This window comes from Bombyx mori, chromosome W (assembly GCF_030269925.1).
Source record: "Bombyx mori chromosome W, ASM3026992v2".
NCBI classification, from domain to species: Eukaryota; Metazoa; Arthropoda; class Insecta; order Lepidoptera; family Bombycidae; genus Bombyx; species Bombyx mori.
Genome location: NC_085135.1, coordinates 9,003,233 through 9,022,111, shown reverse-complemented (window position 1 = coordinate 9,022,111; position 18,879 = coordinate 9,003,233). Strand labels below are relative to the sequence as shown.

At 35.1% G+C, this 18,879-nt stretch overlaps 1 long non-coding RNA gene across 1 annotated transcript; it reads left to right on the top strand.

Annotated features, from left to right (window-relative positions):
• The first annotated feature begins 7,896 nt into the window (after positions 1 to 7,896).
• On the top strand, positions 7,897 to 18,191 carry LOC134201799 (uncharacterized). Its single transcript, XR_009977060.1, has 4 exons — positions 7,897 to 8,083; positions 10,513 to 10,698; positions 11,202 to 11,276; positions 17,260 to 18,191. It is a non-coding gene; the product is annotated as an uncharacterized LOC134201799 (long non-coding RNA).
• The last annotated feature ends 688 nt before the right edge of the window (positions 18,192 to 18,879 follow it).

Genomic DNA, 18,879 nt, shown 5'->3' with positions numbered 1-18,879 from the left:
ACTTATATCTCAAGGTGTGTGGCGCATTTACGTTGTAGATGTTTATGGGCTCCAGTAACCACTTAACACCAGGTGGGCTGTGAGCTCGTCCACACATCTAAGCAATAAAAAAAAAAAAAAAAAAATCATTAGCAGGGAAGGAGATACTATACATTGGCGCGTTGCTCTGGATTCGACGAGCAAAGCGCCGCCCTCGTCGCGGTCATAGGGAGAAGACCTCTCGCTGCCGCGCGTCATGGCTACGATGCTCGGCAGCGACGCGTCCTGGAAGGCGATGCTCGACTTCTGCGAGTCCACCATCTCGCAGAAGGAGGCGGCGGAGCGAGAGAGGGAGAGCTCTTCCCTTTCCGCACCGATCCGTCGCCGTCGAGCCGGGGGCCGGAGGCAGGAGTACGCCCGTACGTCCCGGCCCCTGTAGGTAGCGGCCTCCCCCCGGTGAAGGTCAAGGGGCGACCTGAGGGGGTGAGGCCGCGCGGCGCGCTACCAGCACTCTAGCGCGCTGCCGTGGAGTGAATAGAGCGACCGGTCGACGGTGTATCGCGTCCCGACCCGGCAGGCTGGTTCTGGTCCAGCGGGGTATTCCGGGACACCAGCGGCACCGTCTGGGCGGCCCGACGGGCTGCCGTACCGAGACGGCTGACGTTTCAGAGCCTTCGATTCGCCTCGAAGGCTCCGTCGGCTGGGCGTCCTTGGGGTGAGCCGCGCCGTCTGGTTGTAGTGTTGACCGGGGTAGCCCCCCTACCTCATCCGGGTTCTAACCTCGGAGAGATCGGACGTCGGGTGTAAGAGTGCAGGGGAGTCGTTTAGTGGGTGGGCCCTAAAATCCTTGGGCCCGCGGTCTGCTCACAACACCATGCAGATCGTTGAGTCTCACATACCCCGCGCGCCCCTTTTGCGCGGGGACCTCGTAGGAGGTTCGGCCCTCTACCCGAAAAAAAAAAAAAAAAAAAAAAAAAAGGGAAGGAGATACTGCAAAAATATCGATCATGAAAAGTTACAAGATGGATGGAAGTGGCCGCTAAAGCGGGACCTCATCGCTTGCCAACAGAAGAACATAGTCAGCTTCCTAGATGACCAGAAAATTATCAAACTAAAGGACTATTGCTTGGTAGATGATCCGTTACTCTTCATGGAATGGGGCGACTAAACTCATGTATTTTTAGCATTATGTTTTTAAAGATCTCATTATTATTTTTTGCTATCAATAGTTTATTATTATGTTTAATGTTTCTAATTAATAATACCTAATATAAGTGAACAACAACCAAAAAAAATTTAGTAAAGTCGTAACATGGATTTTTTTATCAACTTACCTGGCAACTCAAAAATAAAGATGATTGAGCGCTCGTTTCTTGGCGGGCTTTTCAATTGTGTAGGCGCAAAAAGTTTTTCTTTTGAAAAAAACTTTCATATTTTATGATTAACTTTGTATGTAAATATTTGTTGTAAATAAAAACGTGTGTGAAGTGTACATAATATAAGTGTAGTGTAAAACCACCAAAATGTCTGAGGGGGAAGGAGACCCCCGGACGAAGACTCTGGTGGTTCTAGTTCTTTGGAGAGAAGGAAAAACCCCAGGAAGAAGGCGAAAGACAATAGTGACTTATCTGGCGATTTGGAACTCTATAAGCCTTACGCGAAACCAGACTATAAGAGAGTGTTTTCTGAACTTTCTTCTGTAGGTGAGTATGTGGTATTCATAGAGAGTACAAAAGATGATAAGTTGGGTAACCGAAACCCAATCGCCATGACAAACTTGTTCAAGACTGAGGTCAAAGGTGTGGCAAATATTAAGAGAATCAACGAAAATAAAGTTGGCATTACCTTTTCTCAAGCTATTAACGCTAACAATTTCCTAAAAATGAACAATGGCTCTCGAAGCATGATATGAAAGCTTTTATTCCAGCAAGTTCTGTGGAGACTATTGGTGTAATAAAATTTGTTCCAACAAGTATTTCCAACGAGGAGTTGTTTAGGAAACTGTCATCCAGATATGAAATTGTGAAGGTGAGATTTATGAAAAAAGAAAACGGTCAGCTGAAGCCCCTTGGGACTGTAAGCGTTACCTTTCTTTCAAAAGCCATTCCCGAGCATATATTTTTGAACATTTATAGATTCAAAATTACTGAATATGTGTCACCCCTACTACAATGCTACAAATGTTTTAAATTTAACCATCAGGCTAAAATATGCAGGGGCACCCAAAAATGCTCCATATGCAGTTTGACACATCACTTTTTTTATTTATTGCTTAGATGGGTGGACGAGCTCACAGCCCACCTGATATTAAGTGGTTACTGGAGCCCATAGACATCTACAACGTAAATGCGCCACCCACCTTGAGATATAAGTTCTAAGGTCTCAGTATAGTTACAACGGCTGCCCCACCCTTCAAACCGAAACGCATTACTGCTTCACGGCAGAAATAGGCGGGGCGGTGGTACCTACCCGTGCGGACTCACAAGAGGTCCTACCACCAGTAATTACGCAAATTATAATTTTGCGGGTTTGATTTTTATTACACGATGTTATTCCTTCACCGTGGAAGTCAATCGTGAACAATTGTTGAGTACGTATTTCATTAGAAAAATTGGAACCCGCCTGCGGGATTCGAACATCGGTGCATCGCTAGGTCCGAATGCACCGGACGTCTTATCCTTTAGGCCACAACGACTTCACTTTTCTGAATGTCCTAAAGACACCCCACCGAAGTGTGCAAATTGCGAGGGACCACATCTTGCAATTTCTAAAGATTGTCCAGCTAAAAAATTAAAACTTCAACAAAGACAAGACCGGATAAACAGAGTAAACAAAAACAAATCCTGTGCTTCTACAGTCAATACTAAGCCAAAAGACTTTCCAAATTTACCAACCAACCACACAGATTTACAAACCGCGTCAGCAAACCATAGTAAACAAGACTCATGAGAAACCAATGTCCCCACCCAAACCTCAGACTCCTCCTGTTATTCCACTGAAAGAAAACAATATTATTACAAATGAAAAACTAATTGAAAACATTATTAATAGTGATTACGTCCTAAAGGGTTTGGTTGGAGCATTAGTAACTCTAGGTAATTCAAATATTCCAATTAATAACGAGGCCATCAAAAATATTTTAATTAATAGTTTCAAACAGGACAAGTTTCTTTATTAGAATCTAACAATTTAATGTTGAAGGATTGTTAAACAAAAAACCCCTTTCAATACATTTTTTAGTTAATAATAATATAGATATCTGTTTATTAAATGAAAGGTGGTTAAAAGAGACATACACCATATTATGATTTTCTTCAAACAGTTTGCATAATTTTAAAAACTGATTTGGGTAATATTTCTATTTTATGTGCTTATGCCCCTCCAAATAATGAGTGTAGACACTTTAGAGGGAGAAGACTTAGAGAAATCATTAATGACACTCCAAGACCTATGATATTTCCTCGCGATTTAAATGCTCATAATATTGCTTTTGGTTGTTTTTCTAATACTACTCGAGGCAAAGACATTCTAGAAATTTTAGATCCACAGGATTTATGTATTATGAACACAGGTTCCCCAACCACTGTAGGCAGACCTAATTGTAATAAATCTGCCATTGACATTACTTGCGTTAGTCCAGTATTAGCTCCATTATGTATATGGAAAGTTCACGATGACCCTATGGGTAGCTACCACTATCCCACAGTGACTGATATTTACACTTCTGTCGAGAAGTATGCTATAGGTGAACCTTTAACCAAATATTTATATAAAAAGGCAGACTGGAAAAAATATTATACAGAGTCTGAACAAATTTTTGAAAACTTTTCCTTAATAGATTAGAATAGACCCATTAACTAAGTATAATAAATTTTGCGATAATTTAAAATTTTTGAAAGATATGTGCATACCTGTAGTTAATAGAACAATTTCTCAAATTATTCCAAAACCTGTTCCCTGGTGGGATGAACAATGTAAAGAAGCTGTTTATAATAGCAAGCTAGCTCTAAATTTGTATAGGCAAGATTCAACACTACATAATTATATTGAGTACAAAAAAGCTGATTCTAAAAAGAAAAAGTTAATATTAGAAAAAAAAAAGAATGGATGGAGAAATCTTTGTCACTCCTTCAATAGATACACGCCAGTTGGTATTATATGGAATTTTATCTGTAGATTTAAACGTATTACATCTCAAAGTCGTTCTAAAAATGATGAATGGATTCCTTCTTTCTTAGATAAGTTTGCACCACTAATGCCTCCTGAAAAAGAAATAGATTTGAATCAACTAAATTATTATTTTAATCAAACTGGAACAGATAATGCTCAATTTCTATGCAATCCTTTTACATGGCAGGAGCTTCAATTAGCTCTCAAATCTAGAAAAGACTCTACATCTGGACTTGACGATTTTCCTTATGTGGTTATTCGCAATCTGCATCCTTCAGCTAAACAAATTCTTTTGAATATTTATAACTTATTATGGGATAGACAAATTATACCTGATTCATGGAAGACCCAATGTGTCATTCCTATACTTAAGCCTGATAAACCAAGCACTGACTGTAATTCTTATAGACCTATATCTCTATCATCTTGCATTGGAAAATTGTTTGAATTTATGTTAAAAACGAGATTAAACTATTATGTAGAACACAATGATTTTTTACCTCAACAACAGTTTGGTTTCCGAAAAGGATGTAGTGCAGTAGAGAGTTTTACTAGCTTCATTGCAGACATCAGGAATTCCTTTTTCAGTCATTCAGCTACAGTTGGTGCTTTCCTTGATGTTCAAGGAGCATTTGACAATGTAACTCCATCAATTTTAATCCAAGTACTTAGTGAAATCAAAATTCCAGGTAAAATCTGTAAATGGGTATTTAATTTTCTATATGAAAGATCAATGTATGTAAGATATAATAACAACCTATTTGGTCCCAGGTATGTTTTTAAGGGCACAATGCAATGTGCTACCATCTCACCTTTATTGTATAATATTTATACCAGTCAAATTTCTAAATATTTATCTATGTCAAATATAAAGTTTCTTCAATTTGCTGATGATCTTTTAATATATACAATCAATAAGGATGTTAATATTGCTGTTCATAACTTGAATATAGCTTTGTCAAATTTATATAACCTTTATAAATTGAAACTCAATCTGGATATCATCTCCAGTAAAAGTGGTGCTATGGTATTTACAAAAAAAGATTTTAAATGTACTTAATAGCTCAGTTATGTACAATAATTGCCCTCTCCCTTGGGTTGATAAACATAAATTTTTAGGTGTGTGGCTTGATCCAAGACTAAAATTTGAAGATCATATTAAATATATAATCAAAAATGCTTCAAAGGGTCTCAATATCTTAAGATCACTGTCTGGTATCCATTGGGGTTCTGATCCTCAAACCCTTTCTATGCTCTACAAAAGTACTGTTTGTAGTCATTTCAATTATAGTGCATTAGCCTATATGAACACAAATGTAACTCTTTTGAGAAAACTAGACGTAATACGAAATAAAGCACTTCGAATCATTTCAGGAGCTATGTGTTCAACACCAGTCATAGCAATGGAAACTGAAACATGTATTCAACCTTTACTTTTGCGACGTCTAGAAATTGCTAAATGGTTCTGTTTAAAAATATTAACAGCTGAAAATAAATTGATTTTGAATAGCATAGCTCCAGGTCAGGCTCTACAGAGAGCAGGCGAAAGTAATATAAAAACCGATCAACTTTTTGTTGGGTATTTACCAGATCTATTAATAATTACTGCACAAACAAATAGACTAACTGTAAATATGTATAAGTCTTTGATATGGCCTATATATTCTATACCATATGAAGTCATTAATAATGACATACTAATTTGTTCTCAAAAAACAGACTCACAGATAGAACTATTACAATATTTAGAAAATACAAATTTTTATACTTTATATACAGATGGTAGTAAAACTGACAATAGTGTAACATCTGCCTCAATTAAAATTAACTAAATGTTTTAAGATAAACAATAACTGCAGTATCTTTACAGCTGAATGCTATGCTATTTATCAGGCTCTGTTACATTTTGAGTTGTTAAACATAAATAACCTATTGATTTGGACTGATTCTATGAGTACAACTAGTGACCCGCCCTCGCTTCGCTTCGGAAACATTAAAACACACATGAAACCAAAAAATAAAGATAAAAAAATAAATAAAAAAAGTAGCCTATGTTCATCAGGGACAATGTCGGCTTCTAACGGAAAAATAATTTTTCAAATCGGTCCAGTAGTTTCGGAGCCTATTCGAAACAAACAAACAAACAAATCTTTCCTCTTTATAATATTAGTATAGATAAATGCTCTAGAAAATAAATCTAGTAAATTTAACTTAAGCTATATTGTGTATAACATTAAGGAATTAATCTATAAATTGTATTGTAAACAAAGATTGGTAACATTCAAATGGGTACCTTCACATTTCGGAATTACGGGCAATGAAGAAGCTGACCGGGCTGCCACTGGAAATCCTGACATTGATCACTCCGCACTCCTCAAAGTTCCATATACAGATTTCCATGCTGAATTCTCCGTCTCTCACTGAAGCAACTTTGGTTGGAATACTGGAAAAAAGCAACTGAATTTAAGGCTAAATGGTATACCGGTATACAAAAGACGCCGCCCACCAAACCTTGGTATGCCAAAACCACCTAAGCTCCCGCAAGCAGATAACTGTAATTAACAGATTAAGATTTGGACATTGCTATGTGCCCACTCATTTGAAAAGATTGCGTATAGTTGAAGATGATAAATGCCCATATTGTGGGAATGGAAGTGCTGACATTGAACATATGTCCGGTTACCGTTCTCGTCGAACCCGACGAAGGGCTCGACGAGTAAATTAACTCTCAGACACAGCCCACTGAGTTTCTCGCCGGATCTTCTCAGTGGGTCGCGTTTCCGATCCGGTGGTAGATTCTGCGAAGCACGGCTCTTGCCTCTTGCTAGGGTTCGTACTTCGTATTAGCATTCAAAGAGTATATATTGTATATAATCACTTAGCATTTAGCATCGTCGTCAGTAGTAGTAGTGTTTTTCTCGAAGAGAAAGGCAATGGAACTAAGCCATACAGTCAATTCTTAAGTTTAATATTTTCATATATAATTTTATGTTTCAAGGCAAAAAAGCCAATTCTTTAGTATTCTTCATTTATAAATATTTTTCAAATCCGTGTAAATGTCTATTCAGATAATTTTTTTTTTTCCAATTTGTTTCGGTTGAAAGTTGTCGCAATCGTGTTTCTTGGAAAATCTGACTTTAAAGTCAAATTTGTGTTCTCCATTAAAAGACGTCTCCGAAAGTAGAGTTAATGTATTCATATACTGCTCTAAAACTTGCAGGGCACTTAAGCAATTCTTGAAGAGAAGGCGGGATGCTATCCTTATAAACCTCTTGCAGTTTATCGATAAATAGGATGCGATGAATATTAAAAGCTGGATATGTGAAAAAAATATGATGTAAAGTTTGTTCTTCATTTAGGGAGCATTTATTACAATTTGGTGACGAAGTTATTTTCATTCGGTAAAGGTGAGCGTTAAATTTGCAATGACCAAATCTCAGTCTACAAATCTGTGTGTAGAACTTCCTGTTACACAAATATTTGCTCCTAGCGAACCAGGGTTTAATACCGATTTCATTATTTATTTCAGCATACTGTTTTCGAGCCAATCTTTATTAATTTGTTGACGAATATCAGGAATTAGGTCTTGCCATGGAATTGAAATATTTTTAATCTGGCCACCCAAGTTATTTATTGATTTTGCAAAATTATCAACTTTTTCATTGCCCACCACTCCACAATGTGCTGGAGTCCATGTGAATTCAACAGTGATATTTTGGTTACGCAAATCCGTCCAAAGTTATATGTAATGTAATATGATAGATGACATGGTTTATTCTATTGCTAAAGCAATTATTTTGAAGGTTGGAAAGAACTGACATACTGTCACTGACGATAAGCCACTTATTCTGTTTTCTGGCACATATGTCTTCTTTTATATATTTCAAGGCATGCAATATAGCAAGTGCTTCTGCTGTGAAAATGCTGGATGAAGGTGGTAAACCAAATCCATATCCAACCTTAATATTGTTGTGATAATAGGCTAGTGATACTCCTTGATCTGATTTTGAGGCGTCAGTATAAATACAGTGAAAATCGGGCCATTCGGTTGTGTGTTGATCAAAGTCTTCTTTAGATTTAAGGTCATTATTTATAGATATACGCATAGCACAGAATTTACTCTCAAATGTATCTTCATAACAAGCCCATTTATCAACTGCTTTGTAAATGTTATATTGCTCAACAAACGCCATAAAATTCGAGAAGTGAAGAAGAATGAAAGGGTATTTTGGGGAATTAATGGAAGAAGGAATAGTTTGGGAATGCTGAAGTTTTCGCAGTAGTGCATGATGTGAAATAGCGAAGAGCTTAAGAAGAAATTTAAATTTAAAAAAATTGAATCTTAGATGTAATGGTGGTATAATGCAATTCTATACCGTCCGGACATTGTTCTAAATATCGGAATAAATAAAGATGACCCCGGTGCAAACGCCAAATTTAACTCTGTCGTCAATAGTAAATGGAACGGTTGGCATACTATGTTCACTGACGCATCAAAAATAAAAGCTGACGGCTGTGTAGGCTTCGCTGTCTGGATACCGGAGTACAAAATCATTTTAAACTTTAAGTGTCCCCCTCAAGCCTCGGTTTTTACAGGAGAGGCGCTAGCTATCCTTGAAGCCCTGATGTATATAGAATCACATAAGCTACACAACACGGTGATATTCACCGACTCTAGAAGCTGTCTACAGGCAATCCTTGCAAACCAACTCAGATCCAAGTCAAAGCTCCCTTTTGTTCTGAAAATTAAAGAAATTCTTTTTCGGTGTCACGTGTCTGGCATAAAAATCACCCTAGCTTGGATCCCGGGACATAGCGGTATAGTGGGTAATGAGGGTGCTGATCAGTGTGCTAAGGATGCCACGACAATAGGTAGTGATATTCATTACACAACCTATGCACAAGATCTAACGTCTCTAGCCAAGGCCGATCTCATATCGCGCTGGAATGAAGCGTGGAACCTTTCGAAACGCATTAAAGGCAAACATTACGCGGATGTTCAAGACTCGTTGCTCGTTCGGCCTTGGTTTTTTAAATACAGGAAAGCCAACAAGAGAGTCACGTCCACAATATGTAGGTTAAGATTAGGTCATGCTTGTACCTCGGTTCACCTAGCTAAAATAAGGGTCAAGGATAGCTCCCTATGTGAGTGTGGGCTCGACGAGGGATCAGCAGAACACATTTTCTTTAACTGCCCTAGAAGACCTTCCCTTTACGAAGTTCTACCGGACATTATCCCCAGACCGACGAATTTCAAATCTTTGTTGAGCCTTGTACATACAACTTTTGTAAATATTTTATGTGAATATGTTCACCAGAATAACATTAGACTATAAGTTGTTTGTCCTTACTAATCTTCTGACAATCTTTTCTGTAACATATATATATATATGTATGTATATGTATATATACATATATTGTTTGTCCTGTTTTAGGTTAGTAATTCAACAGTTGATTACTTTGTAAAATAATAATAATTAAAATTGATGTGACCTTGTGCAATCACGAAGCCCACCCAACAAAAAAGAATCCAAACTTCACCAAAAGACATCAGCTGAGCATAATCAAAACCACAGACTATAAAACTTGACTTTGGCGAAATCAAAAAGGACCGCCATTACAAAAGAAAATGAATGAAATGTAATGGTGGGACGCTACATTCTACTTGCATAGATATTATTGGTGTGGTTTTCATGGCACCAGTTATTAACTGTTGTTTTGGATAATTTCAAGCTTTTTAATAAGAATAGAATTTGATGCGTAACAAAAATAGCTGCACTCAAAATGAGATCGGACTATAGATTTGTACAACATAAGTAAAATTTTAAGGTCAGCACCCCATGATGTCCTTGCAAGAGGCTTAAGAATATTGAAAGCTTTAGAAGCTCTGTCTGACAAGTCATAAACATGCTTATTCCAAGATAAATTCTTGGTAAATATTACACCAAGAAATTTAAATTCATCTACCATAGGGATTAAGTTATCATTATAATATAAATTAGCACATAAATTTCTAGATCTACTAAAAACCACTACTTTCGATTTACTCAAACTTATATCCAATTTTAAGTAATTAAAGTAAACTTTTAATTTTTTTAAAGCTGTGTTTAATTTGTTTTCTGCTATTTCCATGTTAGATTCTGAGCAGTACACAGCTAAATCTTCAGCATATTGTAAGTTTGTGACTTCTGGACCAAGAACAATATTTAATTTATGAATATACAGAATAAACAATAATGGACTAAGTATTCCACCTTGACAAACTCCCAAATAAGAGGGTTTTGGACCATAAATTATTATTAAATTTAACATTTACTTGTCGGCCATGTAAAAAATAAAAAATCCAAGCAATTATTTTAACAGGTATGCCAAGAGTCAATAGCTCTCTAGTGAGAACTTTATGGTCAACATTATTAAATGCTCCAACAACATCAAGAAAAACACAGACAAGGAATCTGTTATATGCAAATGCACTATGAATATCTAAGTAAAGATTATTCATACTTTCAGCAGCAGAAAAACCTCTACGGAAACCAAATTGATTTGAAGGTAATAATTTATTTGATTCTATATAGAACTCTAATCTTTGTTTTAACATTTGCTCAAAAAGTTTACCAAAACAAGATGTCAGAGCTATAGGTCGGTATGAATTGTGATTTGTGTTATCTTTGCCTGGTTTTAATATTGGTACAAGGCAATCAGTTTTCCACTCCGGTGGGATCAGAGATGCATTCCAAAGTAGGTTTAATATGAGAATTAACATTTTTTTCACGTCAACTGAGAGATTCTTTAGCATTTTGTATGAAATATTATCCAAACCAAAGGCCGTATCGCGTCTAGAGTTGAGAGCACTATGTAGTTCTAGTAAAGTAAAACTTTTAGTAAAAAATTCATTGTGTGTATGTGTGTTTGATACATGGATATTGAAATTGACGTGTGACTGGGGGTTTGATGAAAATTTATTTAAAAAATCTTGTATCCAACTGCTATTTGTAGAGCTTTTAATATTATTGTTGTGATAGGTTTTGTTAAATTTTCTTATTGTTTTCCAGATGGTCGATAATGGCGTTTGTCTATTGAGTAACTCACAAAAAGCTGTCCAAGAAGCTTCTCTTTCTTTATTAAGTGTAAGTTTTTTAAGTGCTTGTTGTTTTTTAAATGAGATATAGTTTTCCATAGAAGGATCTGATTTGAATTGCAAATAAACCTTGCGACATTGTTCTATGGCAGCAGTACAGGTCTGATTCCACCAAGGTGGACATAGCCTTTTTTTGTGATTTGTGTTGTGTGATAAGGTTATGTTTTTTGGTTTCATGTTATAGTAACCGGCAAACATCTTGAGCAAATGACCTTGACTGCGCAGAACCGAATTTTAGATCACTGGTGGTGAGGGTGAGGCGCGACGGCAGGGGAAATCGTATCGAGCGCTTTATTGGTAGATCAGTCGAACCTTGCGTCCCGCACCGCGCCCTCATTCCGCTTGCTCCCAAAAGTACGCTTGCGTACAGTGGAAAGTTATTATATTATTAAAGTCTATCGTTATTAATCGTTAAGTTATTTGTTATAATTATTTGTGGACTTTGTTGCCATTGCTATTTGTTGAGTGTTTGTTGATTTTTTATAAAACATACACTATGCCGCGACAAACCGGTGTAGTATTCAAAAGAAAGGGTAGAAAAATTGTGTACGACGTATATTGCTTCATTATAAAACAGGGGAAGAATGATATGGAAAAATTAAAACAGACTTCGGAAGTAACAAAACCATCAGTGAGGACTGTAAGGTGCATTATTAAGGAAGCTAAAGGCTCTGGCTTGCTCGCCGTGTTTCGGACTCCGGGTAAGAAAAGATCAGGGAAGAAGAAAGTTACCGGAATGGATAGTTTCGTTCAATCTGTAATAAAAAGATGTAATCATAATAACTACATAACAAGCAGCGAAACTCCGTACCGTAGAAAGGCTTCGAAAATTTTAAAGAAGAAATAAATTTTAATGGCTCGGAATGAAGCTTACGACGTATTATGAAAGAGCTAGGCTTTAGATGGAAAAAAAGAACAGAAAATAATCGGAAGCTGATAATTGAAAAAAGTAACATTTGATTACTACGAATCGAATATCTTCAAAAAATAATTAATTATAGACAAAAAAGAAGACCGAATCGACCGAGTTGTAAACTACACCGATGAGCCCTATGTCGACTAATCACGATGATAGCGACTCGGGTGATGAAAACAGTGATGATGATGATGGTCAAGATTATGATAACGAAAAAAAATATACAAATACCAGCTACGCTTCAACTGAACCAAGACCTGGCAACAGCTCTAGTTTTGACTTAATAGAAGGAATATCTATTTTACCCCAAGATTAAATTATTACAATTATTAACCTACATTTTTTGTTGATGTTCTAATAAATATATAAAAAAATACATATGTTGATTTTAATAATTTAATAGCATTATGACGCAGAGTAAATAATGTTTTTGCACGTGAGTGTACCATGCGCAAACTTACCCCCACTACGTCAACAAATCGCACGTTTAATAAAAAAAAGATTGAACTCAAAATTAATGAGTTATGAGATTTTCTAATAAAACGCGTATTAATAGCGTAAACGTTAGGGAGAATTCGACAGCGAGACCGTTACAACAAAAGTGAGCGAGATGCACGATCGCTTTTCTCATTTCAATCAACGAATTTTAATAAGTTAGATCTAATAAAGTGACATGATTTAGTGATGCTTCGGCAGGGATTAAATAATGTAGTGCTGTGTTTGGTGTAAACTAAAATAATTTGGTTTTTTATTAAAAGGTAACTATGAAACAATATATTATTTAATAATAAATAGCTTTACTTTTGTAATAGATCGTTTTTTTGGAAAACATACTTAATGATAATTTGAAACATTTGAATTTCATTCTGTGTTGTTTTAAAAAGTTTAAAATCTTATCGAGTTAACGCCTAATACTTCAGTTTTGTTTTAAAACTTACGCCGTACTTACCGGAGTAATTCACTAAGTATCGCTTTATAATTAAAAATATAGCAAACTACCAAATGTTACTACGCTTTACTTCTTTTTATTATTAAGCACAGATAGAAAATTTATGAAATATTAAATATTGATTCTTTTTTCCAGTAAATTGCATGTTAAAAATAAGTATTAACGCTTTTATAGTTTTTGAAAATGGCGTCATTTTCGAGATCGAGGAGAATCCTGAGTTTAATTCCACAAGCAAAAGCTGTATGTGAAAATGAAAATGCACAATGCATCAAACTGAAAGGTTATGATGAGGTAAGTAAATAAAATAAATATTGTGGGACATATTATTATTATTACAAAAAGTTATCTAGTCCCAAACTAAGCATAGCTTGTAATAAATAGTATTATGGGTACTAGAAACTGATAAACATACATATTATATACTTCTTTTTTTGTAAATATATAAATATTATACATAACTGATAATGTAATAATATATAAATATTATACATAACTGATAATGTAATAGATTATAATTTATATTTTTTTGCATCTTCTGTAAAATAAGCGATTTTTTTTTATTAAATTGTGGATAATCACTTTTATATCAGGTATTTTGATTTCTTGTGAGTACGTATATAGTTTATTGTTATTTCAGATTGGAAAAGTTGTGCAAATTGATGACCAAGACCAGGAAAATGTATCTCGAAGACCAAAAGCAATCACTGAAGAGCATAAGACTCAATCATCGCCTACAACATCAGCTCGAGGTTCGACGTCAATTGTAACAAGTGCGTAAGCCTTGTACCCGATTATAGCAGTGATTCAAACTTCAGTGAAAATGAAGATTCAATTAAAAACTACAAACAGCTTGCAGGTCATGAGTTTCATAATTCGACCCCAGCAATAAAACCTAAACGTTCATCATCCTGCAGCTCAACATCATCCAGCGATTCTTCTAGCTCATCATCTTCAAGTTCATCCAGCTCTACTTCATCGAGCTCTTCAGGTAGTTCAACGGCTGCCCCAGTCACTACTTTGCAAAACGTTAGAGTGGAATATGAGGAAGGAACGACATCTTGCTCCCATTCCCTAGATAACAGTCAGAGACAGCAAATTCAGCTAAGAGGGCGCCGAAATGACAATAGTAATAGTATGAGTAACTATAATATCTCTCCAATATACACCGATCAAAGTGATGTCGATCTTAGTGACGATGATTCAACTCGTTTTTTGATAAGCCTGCCAATAGAAAAAACTTTTTGATAGAAGAATCCAATACAAATTCATCTGACTCTGATTTCAATAACGGACCAAATATTTGTAGAGGACGACCTCTACAAATATTTGGTCCGTTATTGAAATCAGAGTCACATTTCGCGAACGTTTACGAAAACGTTCGCGAAATGTTAAAAAATGGCAGCAAAATAAATCGAAAAGGCTTAGAAACCAAGGCGAATCATATGTCTCGATGTCAAAAAGTCGTAAAATGATTCCAGCTCGCTTTATAAAAGATACATGTACCGAAAGATGTAAGTTGAAATGTGCAGCAAATATTGATTCCGAGAGTAGATATAAGCTATTTAATGACTTTTGGGGTCAAGGTAGCTTAATAGCACAAAGAGGTTATATTAGAGCATGTATGGAAGATGTAGCCCCTAAATATAAATACACTAATTCCGCACATCCCAGACGCCCAAACAAGGCCTTTTATTTTATGGTTAATGATAAAAAAGTAAGAGTATGCAAGACATTTTTTAAAAATACACTGTCGGTTTCTGAACGTATGGTTTACACAGTACAAACTCGAATGAATGATGGTTTTATGGTGGATGACTTACGAGGAAAGCACAAAAACCATAAAAAACTTAATTCAGAGTTACTAGAGGATATCAGAAAACATATTAACATGATTCCGAAAATAGAATCACATTATGTGAGGGCTTCGACTTCAAAACAGTATATTGGTGGTGATAAAACAATAAAAGATTTATACAATGACTTTGTTGCTCAACAAACTGACGCTAACAGGGATTGCGGTAGTTATATAACATATTATAAAGTTTTTACCATTGAATTTAACCTAGGATTTTACCAACCAAAAAAAGATCAGTGCGATCTGTGTGTGTCGTACAATAATTCAAATAATGAGCAGAAACAGGATTTGGAAGAGAAGTATTTGAAACATTTGGAGGAAAAGACTTTTCTTTCTTAACTAAAAAGTCGTTCTGAAAAACTTACTGACCGTCAAAATGTAACCAAAGATAGGAAAGTAGTTTATGATTTAGAAGCTGTATTACAGTGTCCAAGGGGTGACACCTCAGCGTTTTATTACAAGTCTAAGCTAAATAGCTACAATCTGACTGTAACAGAATTGATAAGTGGAGATAAAAAAGCGTATATGCTGTAACTAACTTGAATATAACCAGTATAACACACAAATTTCTAATAAGAGGACATACACAGAACGAAGCCGATAGCGTTCACAGTCTGATAGAAAGGGAGATAAAGAAAAATCTGAAGTCAGGTCCAATTTATAGCCCTGATCAATATGTTACACTCATCAAGAACGCAAAAAAATCAAAACCTGCAATAAATGTTCATGAGCTGTCATACGAATCTTTTATGGACTTAAGAGCTCTTCAAGAGGAGTGGGGGTATAATTTTAATACTGATAAAGATGGTAAAAATGTTAATTGGAACGATATCAAGGCGTTACAAATGCTAAAATCGGAACCATTGAGCTTTAATTACAAAAATTCATACAGCAATACTAGTTTTAAACAAGTTGATGTCAGGAACAAACGAAAGAAAATGAGCCAAATATCAGACATTTCATTAAATAAAGCTTATAGCCAAAGGCAAGAAATAGCTGCTAATAAAAAAAAAGACTTAAAAGAGCTAATAGAAAAGAAGTTAATACCTTCCTTTTATGCAAATTTTTATAATTCGTTATTTTAAGTAAGTTAATTGTAGTGTTTAAATGCATAAGAACGCTATTTTTGTATTACGCCCTTTTCAAAATGATTAGATATTTTATTTTGCTGCTATGCTACAAACGTTTTTTATATAATTTAATAATAAAAATATTTTGACTGTTTGTCGATATTGTTATTAGCGTTTACCTAAAATTTATAATAAGAGAAGTCTTAAGTTACGTTAAAATTTAGTCCCTATGCAGCACTTAGGTTGTTTCAGGAATTAAAAGTGGTGTTATTTGATTGTGATTGTTATTACATATATAATATGTATGTACATACATAATATAATATATTATATTGTATTGTGAAAGATACTAGTGAGTAATATGACTGATTTTAATATTATTGTTGTATTTGTGTTCCTAATAATGTAACAGATCTCACGAGGTCCTGAAGGCTGAGTTAAAGGTTTTTTATATGTTTGTTTTTATTACAAAACAATATCTATTCTGATTTATAAAATAAAATATAATAGATAATAGCTTGTTTTATTTACAAAAAATATTAATATTTTTTATATCTTATATTTAATAAAGATTTAATAGCACTTATTATACCATAGCCACGATTTGAATAATTATAAAGTGCATTATTGTGGGATACATTGAAAACAATTTATGCCTTTTTAAAACTAAAGAGATTTTTTTTCAATTACTGCACGATTTTTTTTATAATACTGTGAGGTTTTTAGGATAAAGAGAAGTAAGTCAAAACATTTTTTTCAACTATAATTATGTTATAAAACGAATTCTTCTTGTTATTATATAAAACTCTGTACTTTCAACTCCCAATATCGACAGTAAAAGTAAAGAAAAACACTTAAGTTAATCTTTAATTTTCAATTAAAGACATTCGAAAAACGCGCAAAAAAACTAAAGCTTATTACCAAAAGTTGTGGTTTTTGAGTTACATCTTTTTATTTTTAAGCATGCGAAATGCTCAAGAAGTTTGCCGGCTATTATAGCATCATTGACACTTTCCAATAAAATATTACAAAAAATTGTGTATGAAAGAATGGGATCGGAAAAATCGAAAGTGTGATCTAAAATTTTGGAGTCAACAATTCGTTTATACTTGAACCAGTCAACATTTATGTAGCTTGGTTTGGAAAAATTACCCTGACTTGCTTTGTTATTTGTATTTTCAGAATAGCTGAACAAGATGCTAATGACAGTTGGCAAGAGATAGCTGCCCATTGGATCATTGTGAACAGACCAGTTGCAACGAAGTGATAGTGATGATGAAACAATTGTGAGATCTAATGCATTGGGACGCCAATTGTGGGAACCCACAGTGGTGGCTTGTCCATCATTGAGTATACAAAGATCACTATCTTCAATAATATTATGTAGTGTTGTACCACTACCATTATTCGAAGTGCAACCCCACATCGTATGATGAGCATTAAAATCACCTGCCAATAGCAAGGGCTTTGGAAGAGAATCAATCAAATGATTGATATGTGTATAAGTAAAATTTTGCGAGGCAGCTGAAGTAGGACTATAGAAGCTAACAATAGAGATTTCTTCATTGTTGAACTGTAATCTAATAGCTATTTTCTGCAAAGAATCATCATGTAATGTATTTAATCTAATATAGTTTAAATTATTTTTTATAAGTATAGCAACACCATTATGGTTGCTACCAATATCTAATCTTTCTATTTTGTAACCTTTGTAATTTATTTTTATTTCGGGTTTTAACTATGTTACAGAAATTAAAGCAATATGTATATCATTATTGTAAAGGAAATATGTAAAAGCATGTTTATTGCTAGATAGACTTTGAGCATTCCACTGAATTATGTTCAAGTGGTCCATAAAAAAATTAAGTGGTTTTAAGTTTATTTCTGTTTTTGTTTGTACTGAAAGTATCTAATAGAATGCTTTTGATGCCTGCAGAAGTAACGGACGTTTCGTCAGACTTGTTGAGAGATATTATTTTGATAATAGAAGAAATAAGTAAGTTTACAAAGTCATCGCACTGTAGGAGGTTTTTTATATTATCAGTTGGTTTAGACTTGTTTAATGTTGGAAAAGACTTCTCATTGAATAAATCGGCGTATGCAACTTTTTGGTATTTAGTTTTATTTTCTTCAATTTTTTTCTTTCTTAATAGGGCAATCTGAAGAAATTGCTATGTGATTGCCACTGCAGTGAACACAAATGGCTTCCTTGGGATCTTTAGGGCAGTCTCTGTATAGGTGTTCTTCACCGTAGATGGTGCATTTTTGCGAATTCTTACAAAATTTGCCGAAATGACCGTAGCGTAGACAACGCAGGCATTGGCTAACTGGTGGAATGTATAGGCTTACCTCGAAGTACCATGAATCTATATCAACACTGTCTGGTAATGTAGGGCAGGCGAAAGTTAAGGCAACTGTTTGGGTGGGCAGCAAACACGATTTGCCGTCCTCATCGCGGCCTCGACGCATAAGTCGACGCACGGAAACCACATCTCTGGAACTTGATAATCCATTATATATGTTTTTGTTCGACATATAAGTGGAAACATTTCGGATTACACCAGTAGTTTCAGTGAGTCAAGCGGGAATTGATGCTTTTAGGTGCAGGTCCTTTAATGTTTTGGCATTATATAGGGCACTATTAGCTAACCCTGGCCGCTCGAATATAGCTCAGATTTTGTATTTGTTTATTCTTTTAAATCTTTTTATGCCCTTGTTGCCTCGTTTCAACGAAGCGCCAAGGGACATGAGGTCTCTGTCGCCTATTGGCCTGGTTTCGAAACTTTCATATATTACAATATA